General features: G+C 41.5%; 1 non-coding gene across 1 annotated transcript; it reads left to right on the forward strand.

Annotated features, from left to right (window-relative positions):
- The first annotated feature begins 19,231 nt into the window (after positions 1–19,231).
- Positions 19,232–19,305, forward strand: Trnat-cgu. Its single transcript has one exon. It is a non-coding gene; the product is annotated as a tRNA-Thr (tRNA).
- Positions 19,306–19,704: the final 399 nt, after the last annotated feature.

Here is a 19,704-nt window from a genome sequence, read left to right on the forward strand (position 1 = left end):
CTTTTCGCAGATGATGTAGTTATCTACAATGAAGTACTGTCGAAAGAAGGAGCACAAATAAAGTCGGATTTTGATAACGTTTCTGAGTCGCACAAAGATTGACAGCTTGCATTAAATGTTCGGAAATATAAAACTCTTCACTTTTCAAGAGAAAGGAACATAGTACTCTATGACTACACTATCAACTAGGAATCGGTCCGATCATACGAATATCCAGGTATAACAGTTTGCAGGAATGAAATGGAACGATCGCATAGGCTCGGTCGTAAATAAATCAGACGGCTTCTTCAGGCCGCTGGAAGAATATTACGGAAATGCGATCAGTCTAAATTGTAGAACGCTTAAAAATCACTCGTGAGGACCATCCTCAAGTACGCCTATGTGGAGCCTGTCCCGAGCACCTAACAGAGGATACTTAACGCGAGCAGTCAAGGGCAACACGAGGGATCACAGGTTTGCTTCACCCGTAGGAGAGCTTCAAAAATAACCTGAATATGGTAAAGTTAGACTCAAACTAAATCGAGAAAGCCTTCTTACAGAGCTTCACAAACCAGCCTAAAACGAAGAATCTAGGTATAATTTACTACCCCATTCTTATTGTCCCCGCAGTGGTCTTAAAGGACGAGCTTAGATTTATTACGCCGCTCACGGAGGAATATAAGTCACTCTACGTGAATGGAATGGTAAGAAATCCTAGTAGCTGATAGAATGAGAACCCTCTGCTATACGCTTGACATTGGTTTCCAGAGAATGGATACAATGTCGATGTACGTAGATGTAAGTGACTATGTGTTCATAATGGATAAGGCTCATGCAGATTTAGCAGAAGTAATTTTCAGATATTATTTTAAATGTAGTGTGAACTCTGACATAAGGAGAAAGTGGTTTATACACATCTTCGAGGTAATCACTCGTTAAGGCTAGATTTATTGGCTTGATCAACTACTACATTTTCTCGTTCAACATCTTCCGTATTTTTGCTTCACTACGGCACAGTGAACATGCTAAAGGCCTCTTTCAAGTCACATTATGTTGTAAAGATATCGGCATCTATCTAGCAATCAAGCTACTCCATTAATATGCTTGATTGTTTATCAAAATCAGCTTGGATTTTAACCCTGTGATGAGTCAGTAACTGACATACCAGCTTCTAGTGATTAAAAAACTTTTGTGCAGATAATTTGAAACCCGCAAAACCTTTTTAATTACTTTAGGCGTATGAGGTTCACAATGCAGTGGGATAGCTACAAACGATTTGTCACAGCACAAGAGATTCAAAGTTCACAAATAAAGTAGTAAGATGACAGAAGTTACTTCACTGCGTTATGGTGTAACGTCTGATGACTTCTCTCTTTCATACCATTGGGTGCTAAACTTTTCCAGTGATAATCTGAAACCAGTAGCTTTTTGTGATGCTTTAATTTCTATTTACCATGATCGGTTTCGAATCCCCTGGCTATTCAATATGAGATTTTGTTTCTGTGTGGAACCACTGGCTCCAAATGCTTGATAAAAGAAAACATTATCCGTAGCAGATTGTAATGTTAGCGATCGTTATTTGAATCGTACTATTTAAGTAATTTCGGCCATAAGTCATTTTCAGGTTCATACGTGGTATTAAGTTTTACGAGCTGTGTATATCTATTTATTTTATATGTGTGTAAAGTAATTACAATATCTAACTCATAGTATCACACATGTGCTTGAATATGACGGAAGGACGAAATAATAAAAATCGTCAACATTACACCCTAATAAGGACAAGGTTTTCTTTTATTAAGCTTAATCAGAGGGCACACATATTCAATGGATGTTGGGCGCTTTTTCGGGATCGTATAACTTTTGTAAGATACAAAAACGAGATAAATAAGAGCTCATTGTAGAGAAAATTGTTTACAGCATAAAATGAAGTTAATGTCATTAATACAGTTATTACCATCCATATGTTTAGCCATGGTGCGCTCATTACTCTGGATAGCGTAAATTATGTGTTCCAGTTACGTGAAATTTGTAGCACTACATAAACTTCGCCACAGAGTAGTTAAAATTAAAAGAATTTGCGATAGCGCAAAGATTTTCCTTGGTTAGCAATCGCTTTATCGAAGATTACAGTTGATGATAGCAAATATATATAAACACATATCAGTTTACTTTACATTCGTTATTATAATTGTAACAAGTATGCATCGTTTCAGAAGTGACAAGTTTATCTGTAAATCCTGTCGAACTGAGAGTTCAGGGTGACATTTCATCTATAATATAGTATTTAATTCACATATGGCGTGTTGGCTTTTGTTTAATACACATCGTTTACTAATTATGTACAAAACACCAGAGCTTAGTATATAGCTGGCTTCATTTAGTGATAATGTTAAATTACATGGATACTTGTGAGAGAGTTACGAGGAGGTGGATTCATGCGTGTGTGTGTGTGGGGGGGGGGGGGGGGGGGGCGCACAGTAAGGGACAGAGGCCTCATTTGATTGGCATGCCACTATTAAAGAGGCCAGGAGAGTTGCGATAGGGGATGGGGGAGCTGGAGAGTGTGTATCATTTAAGTATTTATCTTCATAGTAATTGGTTAATTTTTCAGGATTAAAAATTCTATAACAATCTGAAAGCATGGGGCATTTCCTAAATCAATTCGTTCTTTTAATATTGTGTCATTGTTATAGCTGAAAATTTCTGATTGTTCCAAGAGGTCCATCGTTACTCCCTCGTCCAGAGTGTTTAGATTGTGGAGGTTGGTTTTCATATCTCTAATCAAATGGCTGTTTTGCTCATGGTGGGCAGCAAAACTAGATACATTTAAATTCTTTAAACGGAATGTGAGTTATATTTGGGAAAAGGCGGTTTGAGTGTTTTAGTGTTATAAACTATTCTGTTCTGTACTTCACGGTCTGTGAGGAAACAGCTTTGCGAGTTGATATGAGATGTTACTGAGAAAAGATATAGAAATGTATTTAGTTTCTTCAGCTTGTGATGACTGGCTATTGATGCTGTTTGATTTTTATCATTTTTCCATCTAATTTGTCAACTGTGGAAGTGCCACAAACATGGCTGAAAGCTGTTGTTTTTAAAGTGATTAGTTCCTCGGTTTTTAAGGAAGGTTCAGGGTGAATTTCCTTTATACTGTTAAGTGGCGATCTAATGAATGTGGCATGTTGTGTTTTTTTATAATGACATATCTGTGCTGGATTTTCTATAAAATGGGATTTTATGCTTGTTGTTGACGGATTTAGATTACGAAAGTTAATTCTATGTTGTATTTTATGTTAAACTCTAAACTGTATTTTTGGATGTATATGACTATTGTATATAGCATCAAGGTATAATCAACACCCACTTAAACCGTCATTACAAATAACATATCATGCCACCCAAATCGACACAAATTAGCCATTATTTATATCAGCATTCAACTGTATAAACAAAATTCGTGCTGAAACTGCTGTAAAATCTAATGAGCTAAATAATTCAAAAACAATATCCCTCAGTGATTCTTATGACCCATCTACAATTGACAAATTAGATGCAAAAATAAAGTTAATTAGACAGCGTCAAAAAATTAGTCCCCAGTAGCAGAAGAAAATAAATGTCCCTATGCCTTTCTTTGGTAACATCTCATATAAACTCGCAAAGCTGTTTAAACCAAATTAAGTCAAAATAAGTTTCCACACAAACAATAAAACAAAAAAATAATAATTCGTAACACTAAAATAGCCAACCAAGCTTTGCACAATCCTCGTTTACATAAGTTAATTGTGGCAGCTGCTCCTAGTACTAAATAGGCGAAACAAGAGGAAACTTTGAAATTCGATACAAATAGCACACTGATGCACTCAACTTAAAAAACGTAATAAATTAAGTTGTGCTGTCCACCTACCACAAAATAGTCAGTCAGCACGCATATAAACTAACCTTCATGTTCCATACATTTCAGACAAGGGAATAAAGATTGATCTTCTGGAATTTTTATCAACTATAAATTACTTCACACCATGTTACATGAAAAAGTACAGATTTAGGAAATAACCCATTGTTTCATAATTTTTAAAAATCCGTAAGTTTAAAAAAACTAAGCAGTTACTCTGAGCCTAAATACCTAGGACTAAAAGACACACACACAAACACACACACACACACACACACACACACACAAACACACCCCCACACACACACACACACATACACACACACACACACACACACACACACAAACGCGAGCGCGCGCGCGCGCGCGCGCGCGCCAAAGCCTTCGCCCGTGTGTCTCCCATATGCTAATCTCACTAATACCCATATAACTTAACTTTATCGATAAGTGACGCCACCAATATAGCTAGCCTGTAACCAGTAATAAATGTATATTTAACAGAAATAAATATGTCGAACGTAATTCATATACCAGAGTTATAAACGAAATATCGTACTGAACCCTTAGTTTGATAGACCTCGTAAATAGCACATGTCAGTTTTGAAGTAATGTATACATGTTACTATTGCGGTAATGAATCTAGCGCAAATCGATGTGTATAATTACTATCAACATTATGCATTTTTCGATTATGCGAGTGTTGATTAAAGGAAATCTCTGCTCCATCAAATATTTGAGGCTCTTTGGTCTTCTTGCTTTCTGTGAAATACGTCGGGGCTTCAGCATGTGGCAAAATTAGTGTAACGGTATACACAGGGAGACAAATGTTGAAGTATGCGAAATTAGACCGAAAAACCAAGTACCCTCCGCCACACAACAGACTCGAAAGCGAGTTAATATTGCAATGTCGTCCAGTTCTTAGGACAAGTATCTACGATCCGCCGCACACCAGGAAAGAGTTCGAGTTAATACCGAACGATAATTGAAGGTTTTGGAAGACGATTGCACCCGCGTTATTCAAAGTGACACTGATATCGACAAGATGTAGGTCGGCACTATAGAAGCAGGAGCGTGATGACCTGTAGGAGCACTTTGGGGACCGCATTATGGCAACGGCATACCTCGACTGACCGCCATATTATCCGGATCTGAACACATGTGACTCCTTTTTGTGCGGCATTGTTAAAGACAAGGTGTACAGCACTGTTAAGCTGAAAACTGCCATTCAGCAGGTCATCGACAGTATCGATCTTCCGACACTTCAGCGGGTCACGCATAATTTCGCTATACGTCTACGCCACGTCATCGTCAATATGTCAGGAGTATCGAACATGTCATGACCTAAATCCGAATATCTGTAGTGTCGTTTACATGTCGAGTAAAGTGTGTGCACTCTGCAGTTTGCAACCAATTTACGTTTTTTTTTCCAAGCAGTTCAGTAATAGCCACCCTGTATTTAGCGTACCTGGAACGCATAATTTATGTTTCTCGCTATGTATGGCAAGCAGAGATTATTGGAATACCTGACGGCAGAGTACAGTGCTAATGGAGGCACGAGTACTTCAGACAAAACCGTTCAGTGCACACTATTAAACGTGGGGCTCTGCCAACCCATGTAGACCCCACGACGTAATCACTTACGGCTACATTGGGCGCCGCATCATCATCGTTGGACAGTAGATCAATAGAGACGTGTCGCCTGGTCGGATTAATCACGTTTCTCTATGTCGATGGTGGAACGGTTGCTCAAAACATGTACCTCACCACATGAGCATGGCGATGGGGGCAGCATTGCACTTCATGAGACGCTCATCCGCAAGTAATCGAAGGCACCGGAACAGTCTTCCAGATAAACAATCATAAATATAATGAGAAACTTAGTTTGTCTTCAGTGTAACGCCAGTCCCCCATTTTGACAGAATACATCGGAGAACAGTACGTGGTCGATTGACATTAACGTAACTAGAATGAGATTTTCGCTCTGCAGCGGAGTGTGCGCTGATATGAAACTTCCTGGCAGATTAAAACTGTGTGCCCGAACGAGACTCGAACTCGGGACCTTTGCCTTTCGCGGGCAAGTGCTCTACCAACTGAGCTACCGAAGCACGACTCACGCCTGGTACTCACAGCTTTACTTCTGCCAGTACCTCGTCTCCTACCTTCCAAACTTTACAGAAGCTCTTCTGCGAAACTTGCAGAACTAGCACTCCTGAAAGAAAGGATATTGCGGGGACATGGCTTAGCTACAGCCTGGGGGATGTTTCCAGAATGAGATTTTCACTCTGCAGTTGGTAGAGCACTTGCCCGCGAAAGGCAAAGGTTCCGAGTTCTAGTCTCGGTCGGGCACACAGTTTTAATCTGCCAGGAAGTTTCATTAACGTAACTGTCATCCATGTTCGACGTGAGCGTGCAATAACCATAGACAGCAGGTGGTAGCAGTAGCAGTGGAGGATATACGGAGTGATCAAAAAGTTAGTATAAATTTAAAAACTTAATAAACCACGGAATAATGTAGATAGAGAGGTAGAAATTGACATACATGCTTGGAATGACATGGGGTTTATTAGAACCGAAAAAAAAACAAAGTTCACAAAATGTCCGACAGATGGCGCTGGACAGCAAAACGTCAGTGACTGCGCGTGACAATCGTGTATAAAAGGAGCTGTAATGAGAGAGAGAACCAGATGCGCCAGCAGTCGCAGCATGTTGACGTTACCTGAGAAAGCGCTTTTAGTGAAGCTGTATTGTCAGAATGGGGAATGTGGTAGTTCAGCGTTACGATCCGATCGTCATAGGAAGGGGATTCGAACGGGTAAAGGTCCGTTGACAAATGCAGCTGTGCCGAGAATGATTTCGAAGTTCGAAGCCGCGGGTTGTTTAGAAGATAGAACCCGTAGTGGCCGACCGAGCACAAGGCGTAATACTGCTGAGACAGTTCAGTAAGAAATGGAGACTGTAGCGGGAAGTCAGCGCTCGTGCATTCGCGCGTCGCACCGGCATTCCATACGCTACTGTTTGGTTGACACTGATGCGTACCCTCCGATGATATCCGTACAAAATCCATCGGCATCATGAACTGTTACCTGGCAATTTTGTGAAGTGGAGGGCATTTGTGGTGTGGGCGTTAAAAAATATGGCTCTGAGCACTATGGTACTTAACTGCTGTGGTCATCAGTCCCCTAGAACTTAGAACTACTTAAACCTAACTAACCTAAGGACATCACACACATCCATGCCCGAGGCAGGATTCGAACCTGCGACCGTAGCGGTCGCGCGGTTCCAGACTGCAGCGCTTAGAACCGCCCGGCCACTTCGGCCGGCGGCGTTTCAAAAGATGGCGGAAGATGACGATTGATTGAGTAACGTGTTGTGGACCGACGAAGCTCATTTCACGCTCCGAGTGTGTGTCAACGCCCACAACTGCAGAATTTGGGCTATCGAAAATCCTAGAACTGTCGTGGAAACTCCATTGCACGACGAGGAAATCACGGTATGGGTTGGATTTACCACATCTACCGTTATTGGGCCTTTTTTCTTCGAGAAAATGCGTGATTCTGGTTTTGTAACTGCTACCGTGACGGGTGAGAGGTACGCCGATATGTTACAGAATAGCATCATCCCCAGCTAGGCTGATAAACACCTGCTGGAACGTACGATATCTGTGCAGGATGGCGCTCCACCCCATATTGTTAGACGCGTGAAAGATCTCTTGCGCGCGTCGTTTGCTGATGATCGTGTGCTCAGCCGCCACTTTCGTCATGCTTGGCCTCCCAGGTCTCCAGACCTCAGTCCGTGCGATTATTGGCTTTGGCGTTACCTGTGGATACGCACTTGGTGCAGGGAGAGGCAACTGACCCGTAACATAGGCAAATGTAATGTATTGCGAATACATAGAAAGCAGGATCCCTTATTGTATTATTATATGATAGTGGAACAAACACTTGTAGCAGTTACTTCTGTAAAATATCTGCGAGTATGCGTGCGGAATGATCATATATAATTAATTGTTGGTAAGGCGGGTACCAGGTTGAGATTCGTTGGGAGAGTCCTTAGAAAATGTATTGCATCAACAAAGGAGGTGGCTTACAAAACACTCGTTCGACCTATACTTGAGTATTGCTCATCAGTGTGTGATCCGTACCAGGTCGGGTTGACAGAGGAGATAGAGAAGATCCAAAGAAGAGCCGCGCGCTTCGTCACAGGGCTATTTGGTAAGTGTGATAGTGTTACGGAGATGTTTAGCAAACTCAAGTGACAGACTCCGCAAGAGAGGCGCTCTGTATCGCGGTGTAGCTTGCTGTCCAGGTTTCGAGAGGGTGCGTTCCTGGATGTGGTATCGAATATATTGCTTCTCACTACTTATGCCTCCCGAGGAGATCACGAACGTAACATTTGACTCCAGCGCGCACGGAGACTTTCCGGTGGTCGTTCTTTCCGCGACCATACGCGACTGGAACAGAAAAGGGAGGTAATGACAGTGGCACGTAAAGTGCCCTCCGTCACACACCGTTGCGTGGCTTGCGGAGTATAAATGTAGATGTGGATGTAGATGTAGGCTAGAATTTACAAGGCAATACCGCAGCCGCACATCTGTTGAGTGGCGGCAGGTGACCTTTTCAGCAGAATCGCGTTTCATGCTATATCGGGAAAATGGCCCTCGGCGCGTAAAGCGTAAATTATCGGAAAACGAACACACCGCTTGTGTTATGGTCTGGGGGGACCACGTCATTCTGGAAGGCACAATGGATCAACACAAGTGTGTATCTATCCTTGGAGACCATGTCCACCCCTACATGCGGTCCGTTTTCACCTCGGCACGATGGCATCTAACAGCCAGACAACGCATTTTGTCACACAGCTCGCAGTGCACGTGCATGTTTGGAAGAGCACTATGATAAAATAACTAGCCTGGTCACCAAACTCCCAGGATTTAAACCCAGTCGAGTATCTCCATCGGGCTGTTCGCGCCATGGATCCTCAACGGAGAAACCAATAGCAGCTGGCCAGGGCATTAAGAGTCGACATGGCCACATCCCTGTCAGTACCTTACACACCTCTCTGACTCTCTTCCTGTAAGTCTCACAGAATTCCGCACTGCAAAAGATGGTTATTCAGTATTTTAGCATACAGTCAGGTTAAAGTGACTAGAAAATGTTTTATTTCGCCGAAAGCTCCTGCATTTGAAATCCCGTACTAGGGCTTCTGTCTCAGTCAACATCCTCATCTTTATCTGTACTCCGCAAGACACCTAAGGGAGTGTGTTGCAGGGAATTTCTTTTACCGATATTTCGCCCCTTTCTATTTCCATCCGGGAATGGCGTGTTGTGAAGAAGAACTGTTGGTAAGATTTTGTGTTGGCTCTAATCTATTTGATTTTCCCCGTCGTGGGGGGAAGAAATATGTTTTCTCCATCTTGGTTCAAATGGCTCTGAGCACTATGGGACTTAACATCTTAGGTTATAAGTCCCCTAGAACTTAGAACTAATTAAACCTAACTAACCTAAGGACATCACACACAGCCATGCCCGAGGCAGGATTCGAACCTGCGATCGTAGCGGTCACGCGGTTCGGGACTGAAGCGCTAGAACCGCACGGCCATACCGGCCGGCATTCTCCATCTATTTCTGGCTATTACGCTCTCTGAATGTCAACACAAACCTCTCCGTTATTCACAAAGCCTCTTTTACAGCGTCGGCAGTGGAGTTTGCAGAGCATCTCCATAAATTTCTCGGCATTTTATGCTGAGCCTTTGCATTAATGTGTGTTTCCTTTTTGTATAAGTCACGGCTCATATTCATTCTATTACATTACACTGATAGCAAAGAAAAGGAGTCACAAATTAAAATTTTTTATTTTATTACATTACAACATTTAAGTACTGGCAGAGGGTTCATCGAACAACCTTCACAATTCTCTACTATTCCAATCTTGTATAGCGCGCGGAAAGAACGAACACCTATATCTTTCATATTTTACCGTACAAGCTCCGATTTCCCTTATTTTATCATGGTGCTCGTTTCTCCCTGTGTAGGATGGTGTCAACGAAATATTTTCGCATTTGGAGGAGAAAGTTGGTGATTGGATTTTCGTGAGAAGATTCCGTCGCACGAAAAACGCCTTTCTTTTACGGATGTCCAGCCCAAATTCTGTATCACTTTTGTTGCACTCTCTCCCGTATTTTGCGATAATGCAAAACGTGCTGCCCTTCTTTGAACTTTTTCGATGTAATCCGTCAGTCCTATCTGGTAAGGATCCCACACCGCGCAGCAGTATTCTAAAAGAGGACGGACAAGCGTAGTGTAGGCAGTCTCCCTAGAAGATCTGTTACATTTTGTAAGTGTCCTGCTAATAAAACTCAGTTTTTGGTTAGCCTTCGCCACAACGTTTTCTCTGTGTTCCTTCCAATTTAAGTTGTTCGTAATTGTAATACCTAGGTATTTAGTTGAATTTAGGGCTTTTAGATTAGACTGATTTATCGTGTAACCGAAGTTTAACGAATTCCTTTTAGCACTCAAGTGGATGACCTAACACTTTTCGTTATTTAGTGTCAATTGCCAATTTTCGCACAGTTTTGCAATTTATTTTGATCGTCTGATAACTGTATTAGTCGATAAACGACACCGTCATCTGCAAACAACCTAAGACCATTGGTCAGATATCTCCCATATCGTTTACATAGATAAGGAACAACATAGGGCCTATAACACTACCTTGGGGAACGCCGGAATTCCCTTCTGTTTTACTCGATGACTCTCAGTCAGTTACTACAAACTATGACCTCTCTGACAGGAAATCACAAATCCAGTCACATAATTGAGACGATATTCCGTAAGCACGAAATTTCACTACAAGCCGCTTGTGTCGCACAGTGTCAAAAGTCTTCCGGAAATCCAGAAATACGGAATCGATCTGAAATCCCTTGTCAGTAGCACTCAACACTTCATGTGAATAAAGAGCTAGTTGTGTTTCACAGGAATGATGTTTTCAAAACGCATGTTGACTGTGTGTCAATAGACAGTTTTCTTGGAGGTGGTTCATAATGTTTGAGCACAATATATGTTCCAAAATCCTGCTGCATATCAACTTTAACGATATGCGCCTGTAATGTCGTGGATTACATCTACTACCTTTATTGAATATTGGTGTGACCTGTGCATCTTTCCAGTCTTTGGGTACGGATATTTCGTCGAGCGAACAGTTGTATATGATTGTTATGTATGGAGCTAATGCATCAGAATACTCCGAAAGGAACCTAACTGGTATACAGTCTGGACCAGAAGACTTACTTTTATTGATTTAAGTTGCTTCACTACTCCGAGGATATTTTCTACTACGTTACTCATGTTGGTAGCTGTTCACGGTTCTAATTCTGGAATATTTACTTCGTCTTCTTTGTGAAGGCATTTTGGAAGGCTGTGTTTAGTAACTCTGATTTGGCAGCACTGTCTTAGATAGTATCTGCATTGCTATGGCGCAGACAAGGCATTGATTGTTTCTTGCCGCTAACATACTTCACTTAAGACCAGAATCTCTTTGAATTTTCTGCCAGCTTTCGAGACAAAGTTTCGTTGTGGAAACATAAGCATCTCACATTCAAATCCCCGTTTAATTTCGAGCTTCTCTAAAAGATCGCCAATCTTGGGGATTTTGCGTCTCTTTAAATCTGGCATGTTTGTTTCGTTGTTTCTGCTACAGTGTTCTAACCCGTTTTGTGTACCAAGGAGGATCAGCTCCGACCTTTGTTAATTTATTTCGTATAAATCTCTCAACTGATGCCGATACTATTTCTTTGAATTTAAGCCACATCTGGCGTACACTTACATTATTAACTTGGAATGAGTGGAGATAGTCTCTCAAGAAGGCGTCAAGTGAATTTTTATCTGCTTTTTGAATAGGTATATTTTTCGCTTATTTTTGGAGGATTCTGGGATTACCATATTCAATCTCGCTATGACAGTCCTGTGTTCACTTATCCCTGTATCGCGTTTGATGCTCGTTATTAACTCAGGATTATTTGTTGCTAAGAGATCAAGTGTGTTATCACAGCCGTTTACTACCCGCGTGGGTGCATGAACTAACTGCTCGAAATAATTTTCAGAGAATGCGTTTAGCACAATTTCGGATGATATTCTTTTGTAAGTCGTCTTCCGACTTGTTTGATGCGGCCCACCACGAATTGCTCTCCTGTGCCCACTTATTCATCTCAGTTTAGCGCTTCCAAACTAAGTTCTTAATTATTTAGTGGATGTATTCCAATATACTCTGCAGCTTTGGCTCTCTACAGCTCACTCTAATACTATGGAAGTTATTCCCTGGTGTCTTAGCAGGTGTCCTATCATCCTGTCCCATTCACCTTGTCAGTGTTTTTCATACATTCCTCTCCGATTCTGCGCGGAACGTCCTCATTCCTTACCTTATCAGGCCACCTAATTTTCAACATTCGCCTGTAGCACCAAAACTCAAACACTTCGATACTCTTCTTTTCCGGCTTCCCCACAGTCCACGTTTCATCACCATATAACGTTGTGCTCTAAAGCTCCATTATCAGAAATGTTTTCCTCAAATTAAGGGCAATGTTTGATACTAGCAGCTTCCCTTGGCCAGGAATGCCCTCTTTGTGTGATTCGCTCTCAGTCCACGTTACTCATTACGTCTTCATTCCATCCAGAAGATCATGTGATTCTTCTTCATTTTCACTCAGAATAGCTGTCATTGATTTCCTTTCACCTTGAATTTTAATCCCACTCCTGATCCTTTCTCTTATTTTCCTCATTGCTTCTTCGATGTACACATTAAACAGTAGGGCCGAAAGATTACATCCTTGTCTTACATCCGTTTCAATCCGAGTACTTCGTTCTGGGTCATTGTCTTTTATTATTCCCTATTGGCTCTTGTACATACTGTATATTACCCGTCTTTCTCTCTATGGCTTACCCCTGTTTTCTTCAGAATTTCGAAGGTCTTGCACCATTTTACGTTGTCGAACGCTTTTTCCAGGTCGACAAATAGTATGAACGTGCCCTGATTTTCTTTAGTCTTGCTTCCATTATCAATCGCAACGTCAGATTGGCCTCTCTTTTGCCTTTATCTTTCCTAAAGCCAAAGTGATCATCATCTAACACATCCTCAATTTTCTATTCCATTCTTCTGTTATTATTCATGTCAGCAACTTGGATGCATGAACTGTTAAGCTGATTGGGCGACAATTCTCGCTCTCGTCAGCTCTTGCAGTGTTGAGAATTGTGTTGCTGATATTTTCCAGAAAGTTAGATGGTATATCGCCAGTCTTATACATTCTACACACCAATGTGAATAGTAATTTTGTTGCCATTTCCACCAATGATTTTAGAAATTCTGTTGGAATGTTATGTATCCTTTCTTGATGTTAAGTCTTCCAAAGCTCTCTTAATTTCTGATTGTGGTACTGGATCTCCTATCTCTTTTAAATTGACTCCGGTTTCTTCTTCTATCACATTAGACAAATATTGCTCCACACTGAGATCCTGAATGTACACTCTCCACCTATCCGCTCTCTCGTTAGCATTTAACCGTAGAATTTCCGTTCACTCTTAATGTTACCACGTTGCTTTTAATTCCACAGAACGTTGTTTTGACTTTCCTCTATGCTGAGTCAGTCATTTGACAATCATTTCTTTTTCGATTTCTTCACATTGTTCATGCAGCTATTTCTTCATAGCTCCTCCGAAGTCTCTATTTATTTCATTATTCAGCGGCTTGTATTTCTGTATTCCTGAAATTTCCAGAACATTTTTGTATTTCCTTCTTTCTTCGATCAACTGAAGTACTTCTTTTGTTATCCATGTTTTTTCGCAGTTACCTTCTTTGAACCTATGACTTTCTTTCCAATTTCTGTGTTTGCCCTTGTTAGAGATGTCTTCACTGTACTGCCTACCGAGTTACTCCTTATTGCTGTATCTATTGATTTAGAGAATTTCAAGTGCATCTCGTTATACCTTAATAGTTCTGTATACCACTTTTTTGTATTGATTCTTCCTGACTAAACCCTTAAACTTCAGCTTATTCTTCATCACTACTACATTGTAATCCGAGTCTGTATCTGCTCCTGGGTACACTTTACGACACAGTGTCTGGTTTCGTTATCTCAGTCTAACCATGATGTATCCTATCTGAAATTTCTCGTATCACCCGGCTTCTTCAAGTATACCATCTATCACTTATGATTCTGGAATACAGTATTCGCTTTTACTTTTTTGAAATTTATTACACAACTCAGTTTGTCTTCTCCTCTCTCGTTCCTTGTCCCAGGGCCATATTCTCCTGTAAACTTTTCTTCTACTCCTTCCTCGACAAACGTGTTACAGTCCCCCATGACTATTAGACTTCCATCACCTTTACGTTATGTATCATGCGTTTAATTTCCTTATGTACTTCCTCTATTACTTCATCGTACATTGGGTCTTTGGCATGTATACCTGAACTGTCGTTGTCGGTGTCGGTGTGTTGTCAGTTCTGATAAGAAGAAATGTATCACTGAACTATTCACAGCAAAACACTCTCTGCCCTACCTTCTTATTCAAAACGCTTCGACCGGCCGGAGTGGCCGAGCGGTTCTAGGCGCTACGGTCTGGAACCGCGCGACCGCTACGGTCGTAGGTTCGAATCCTGCCTCGGGTATGGATGTGTGTGATGTCCTTAGGTTAGTTAGGTTTAAGTAGTTCTAGGGGACTGATGACCTCAGAAGTTAAGTCCCATAGTGCTCAGAGCCATAACGCTTCCTACTCCCCTTATACAATTTTCTGCTACTGTTGCTATTCGTACACACTCATCTGACCAGAAATCATTGTCTTCTTTCCATTTCACTTCAATGACGCCTACTACAATTAGATTGAGACTTTGCATTTCCCTTTTCATATTTTCTACCTTCCATACCACGATCAGGCTTCTGATATTCCAGCTCCGACTCATAGAACGTTATCCTTTTTTTGATTATTCAATTTCTTTCTCATGGTCACCACTCCTTTGCAGTCCTCTCCCGGAGATCCAAATGGGGGACTACTGCGGAATGTACTGTGGATACACGTTATATGTCTTTAATGCAGTAGTTTCCATTGCCTTCTGCATCCTCATGCCGTTGATCATTGCTGATTCTTCCGCCTTTAGGTGTAGTTTCCCGCACCCGGGACTAGAGAATGCTCCGCCCTCTTTGACAAGACCTTTGGCAGAATGAGGATAACTTCTTATGCTGGATGTCTTCGGCCGCCAGTGCTGATTATTAATCACAGTTTAAGCATTAGCGAGCTTCGAACCCGGGATAGGGGACGTTTTGATTACTAATTATAGACGCTGCCACTAGACCACGGGTTGAAGCTCCACTTACTATCTTACTATATGGAAATAAATACTGGGGGAAGAGTAGGGCGAGGATGCAACGTCCTACTGGTTTTGTGTGATAACGTTTAGGGGGAAGGGAGAAGATGAGATGGACAGCGAAAGGAAAGAGAAGGATACAGACAAAGGGAGGGGGAAGGATGAGATGGACAGAGAGGGCGACAAGGAGATGGACAGAGAGGGCGACAAGGAGATGGACAGAGAGAAGGCGAAGGAGGCCATGGCAGAGGAGGTGATAGTGACGATCTTAAAAGGGAGAGGAGAAGATTGCATAGTGGGTAAGAGCAGATAGGCAGAAAAAAGAAAGATGAGGGGTTGGAGAAAAAGTGGGTGAAAGAAGAGATCAATAGAGATAGCGATGCAGAGAAGATGAGAAGAGAGAGCAGGAGGAGAAAATGGACAGAAAACGGAAAGAGGAGTAGACAGATGGGCGCGTAACAGACAGTCAGAGAGCCTGGAGGAGCCGGGCAGAGAGCGAGGTGTGCAGGAGGTGAACAGAGTGAGGGGGAAGGACAAGACGGACTAATAGAACACTGGAACTACCAGGCAATGTCGAACACTTGTATAGTCCAAGTGAATCAAGCATAAGTTAATATCATTATATCCCATGTACCTACTTTCTTCGGATTATAGAATTTAGCATTGTCAAATATTGTGATCTTAAATATCGGAAGAAGAAATTAGTTTTAGAAAATTTATTTTCATATCAAATACGTGATTCATCTTAAATTATCTAGTTGTACATTTTGTTCAATCTATCTCATTTCTAATTAACTGGGATAGTGTTATAATGAATTATACGGCGTTCATCACAGCCATTCATCAGTTCATATTCCTCCCTTATATTCTTCCTATACTATGTCTTTCCGACACACACACACACACACACACACACAGAGATAGGGCCATTTTCATGTAACACTGCAAAAGTTATCTAAACACAAACAGTACAAAAATGAAGCACAGGGCGTATATACATAATTAAACAAAAGTTTCGTTAAGATAGTAGCACAATTACAAAAGTTGACGAGAAATGTACATAATTTACATTCTATCAGAATATAAGACTATCTGACATGAGTACATATCGCCGTCAGCCTTTTGACTGCGAGAGTTCCAAAAGATCCGATGAGTACGACACTTATTACAGCGTAAAAAGTTGTTAAATATGTGTTGTATTGTCAATGTTACCCTCGTTCTGATAATCTATCACAAATAAAAGCACAGGTGCACTGACAACATGTGGAGCTAAGTCTGTTGGCGCGAAAATACATTTACTAAAGATACAGCATGTGCACGTAGCAAAGATAGTGCACACCAAGTATACAACTTATAACCTTTATATCGTAAAGTCTTTTCATCTGTCGACATCATACAGCTTTCTAAATACTTCTTTGATTGTAAGGGGCAGTAGGACAGGATGGGAATATTTAATTATAAGATAACAGGCGATAATACATGTGTTATGTGTTAATAAGCTCTCACATTGACTTAGGTGCTCGTAAATGTGATGAATACTGAGCTCTGATACATAATACTTTGTGTGCGAATACATTTTACGAATATGAATGGCGTAAAACGCTCGCCAGCAATCCAATTCACTGTGCAGCACCATAAATCGGGAGAAAACATTTCAATGCTTCCGCACAAATGCAGGATGCATCCTTCAACCAGGTTCTATTATAACAAACAATACTAAGTAAATATGGTTACTATTCCATCGAAATTGCTTAAATGTTTAAGAAATGTTATATGACTGTGAATCCCAACCATGAGAAGTTAATCAGATTAAGGTTCCTCTTTCTTCTTCCTGCACGTTATCTTCCTTTCTAAATTTCTCCTTGGTTTCCTTCACAGCTTCCTAAATGTACTGGTTGAATGACATTGGGGAGAGGGTATACTCTTGTCCCATATCCTTCTCAATCCCTGTTTCCGTTTTATGTCTTTCTGCTCTTATAACTGCAGTTGGATTTCTACAAGAGATTTAAAACTCTTTCCGTACCATGTATCTTATCACTGTTACCTTACAATTTTCACAGAGTGAAGCCCGTCAACACTGAAAAATGCTTCCCTAATTGTACAGGTACTAAAAACGTAGTATAAGTCCTATGATCACTACTGTCTCACGTGTTTTTAAATGTCTTCGGAGCCCAACCTGATGTTCCATGTGGTTGCCTCTATTCTTTTCTAAATAATTCTAGACAATATTTAACAACGATGGCTCATTAAATTGATTGTTTGGTTCTCATCTGTCAGCACCTACTTCATTTTAAGTAGGAATTATAACATTCTTCCCGGCGTGTGAGGGTTTTCTCCTGTCTCACATACCTAGCTCACCAGATGGAGCAGTTTTGCCATTGTTTGCTGTCCGTAGGTAATGTTAGCTCTAGCACCTTGTTTCCATTTAGGTCTTTCAGTGTTCAGTCAAATTGTCTTGTGTCTCTTTTCTTTCTGTAGTACTGTCTTCATTTCCCTTGTAGATGACGTGTATACGCTCCTTCCACGAATCAGTTTTCCATGCTTTGTTTAACATTGTCTTGCCATCTGAGGTCTTGGTATTTATACAGCCACATCTAGCTGCAAACATATCTTCTTTATTCAGCTATAATTTCCATGCATGTACAGCCATTCACTTGCCCTGTAGCGATTGTGACGTTTGTCTAATTATTTTTTTTCTATATCTGCATTCCCCCTTTTTCAACATTTGTTAAGTTCTTATATTTTGTTCTTTCGTCGGTTAAATTCCCCTGCGTTACGGAGGGAATTCTTTCTACTAGGCCTTGTTCTTTTCTTTCTTTTTTTTTTACTCGTTTCTCAAAGCTAGCCACCCCTCAGACATTGCATTCCTTTCTCTTGTTTCCGTCTGACTTTGCCTACAATATTTTACGGGCTATGAGGCGCACTTTTTTCTTCAAAAATTGCCTTTACAATTCAGATGCGTCTTATACTCGAAATTAATATAAAATGTCCAGTGTTTGATTTCAAATTTCCGCCAGTATTAAAAACTACCATGTATCCGAAGTCGTGGGAAGCCTGTCTCTACCTGGCAACATTGGATTCAACTGGCAGTGGCAGCGCACCGATGAGACGAACATGAGTTGCGTGGATTCACAAACTTGCTGATAATGTCTCCTTCCAGGCCCGCCGTCACAAACTCAGAACACTGCGTAGCCTCTATGCGCCATTGCAGTCTACGGTGCCAGTGAATTTGAACTGAAAGTGATTTACGTTTTCGGTAATGGAAAAAATAAAAGATATTCGTATGATGCGAGCTATAAACTGGAAGTAGCAGCATACACAGGAGAACGGAAACGGAGCAACTGCTCTACATTTCTGCTCTCCACCAAAGGAAAAACCATTCGGGGTTGGCGGGCTCCTAAGGGAAGAGCTGAAGTATATGAAGAAGGCTAAACTTGCAAATAGAGGACTGAATGTAAAATGAAATTGCAATGAAATCCAGACCTTTAGCTGCATACAAGCGTTGGTAAATATCAGCTGGGACAGTTGAAAATGTGTGTTACAACCACGACTCGAACCCGGGATCTCGTATTTACAAGTCAGGTCGTCTATCCGATTGAGCCTCCGAGAACACAGGGCATAGTGCGACTGCAGACACTTATCTCTGGCACATTTGCAACTGTTCCAGTTGATATTAATCAACGCGTGTAAGCAGCTAAAGGTCTGGATTTCATTGTAATTTCATTCTTCGAGAGCTGCAAGGTCACCAATGGTATCTGATCTTTCGGACATGTCCAAAAGAACAGATACGATCTTCACATAGATAAGACTGACCGGCCAATGATCTTCTTCACTGCGAAGGCACTCACGTTGCCCTAAGTGTTGCGAGAATCGATAGACTGACGGCCGCGAGTAATGAGTATAGTGGGCAGGGTCACTAAAAATGTAGTCTCTGGACAGTAGTTGGGAGTGTGGGTCACACGGGGAGCGTGCCAGAGATATGTCCCAGCAGTCACACTCTCCTCTGTGTCCTCGGTGGCTCAGTCGGATAGAGCGTCTGCCACGTGAGCGGGAGACTCCGGGTTCGAGTCCCGGTCGGGGCACGCATTTCAACGGTCCCAGTTGGTATTTATCAACGCCTGTAAGCAGCTCAAGGTCTGGATTTCATGTAGTCTCATGCTTCTGTTCGTTGTCGTACCTCGTCATGGCACCGTAAGAAATTCTAGAATCATCGCTGTTTCTGTTTTCGATCAATTCACGTGTCAGTCTTTCAGGTTGTGTTAAGTCCATTGGATACTGCCCTCTGTAACTTTCCTTAGTCCTCCATGATATCGTTGTAATGGAACGCAATGACTTTCTTCCATCGGCTCTGCGCGAGTGTCAGTACGCTTCACACTGTAACTTTCGCGACCTCACATGTCCCTGTAACGTATTGGCTCGGTATCTTGCCTGGCTAACCTCGCCGCTTCATCATGTGGTCCGAAAAGTCTGCCTGAGGTACC

The sequence above is a fragment of the Schistocerca piceifrons genome, chromosome 8, assembly GCF_021461385.2.
Source record: "Schistocerca piceifrons isolate TAMUIC-IGC-003096 chromosome 8, iqSchPice1.1, whole genome shotgun sequence".
NCBI lineage: Eukaryota > Metazoa > Arthropoda > Insecta > Orthoptera > Acrididae > Schistocerca > Schistocerca piceifrons.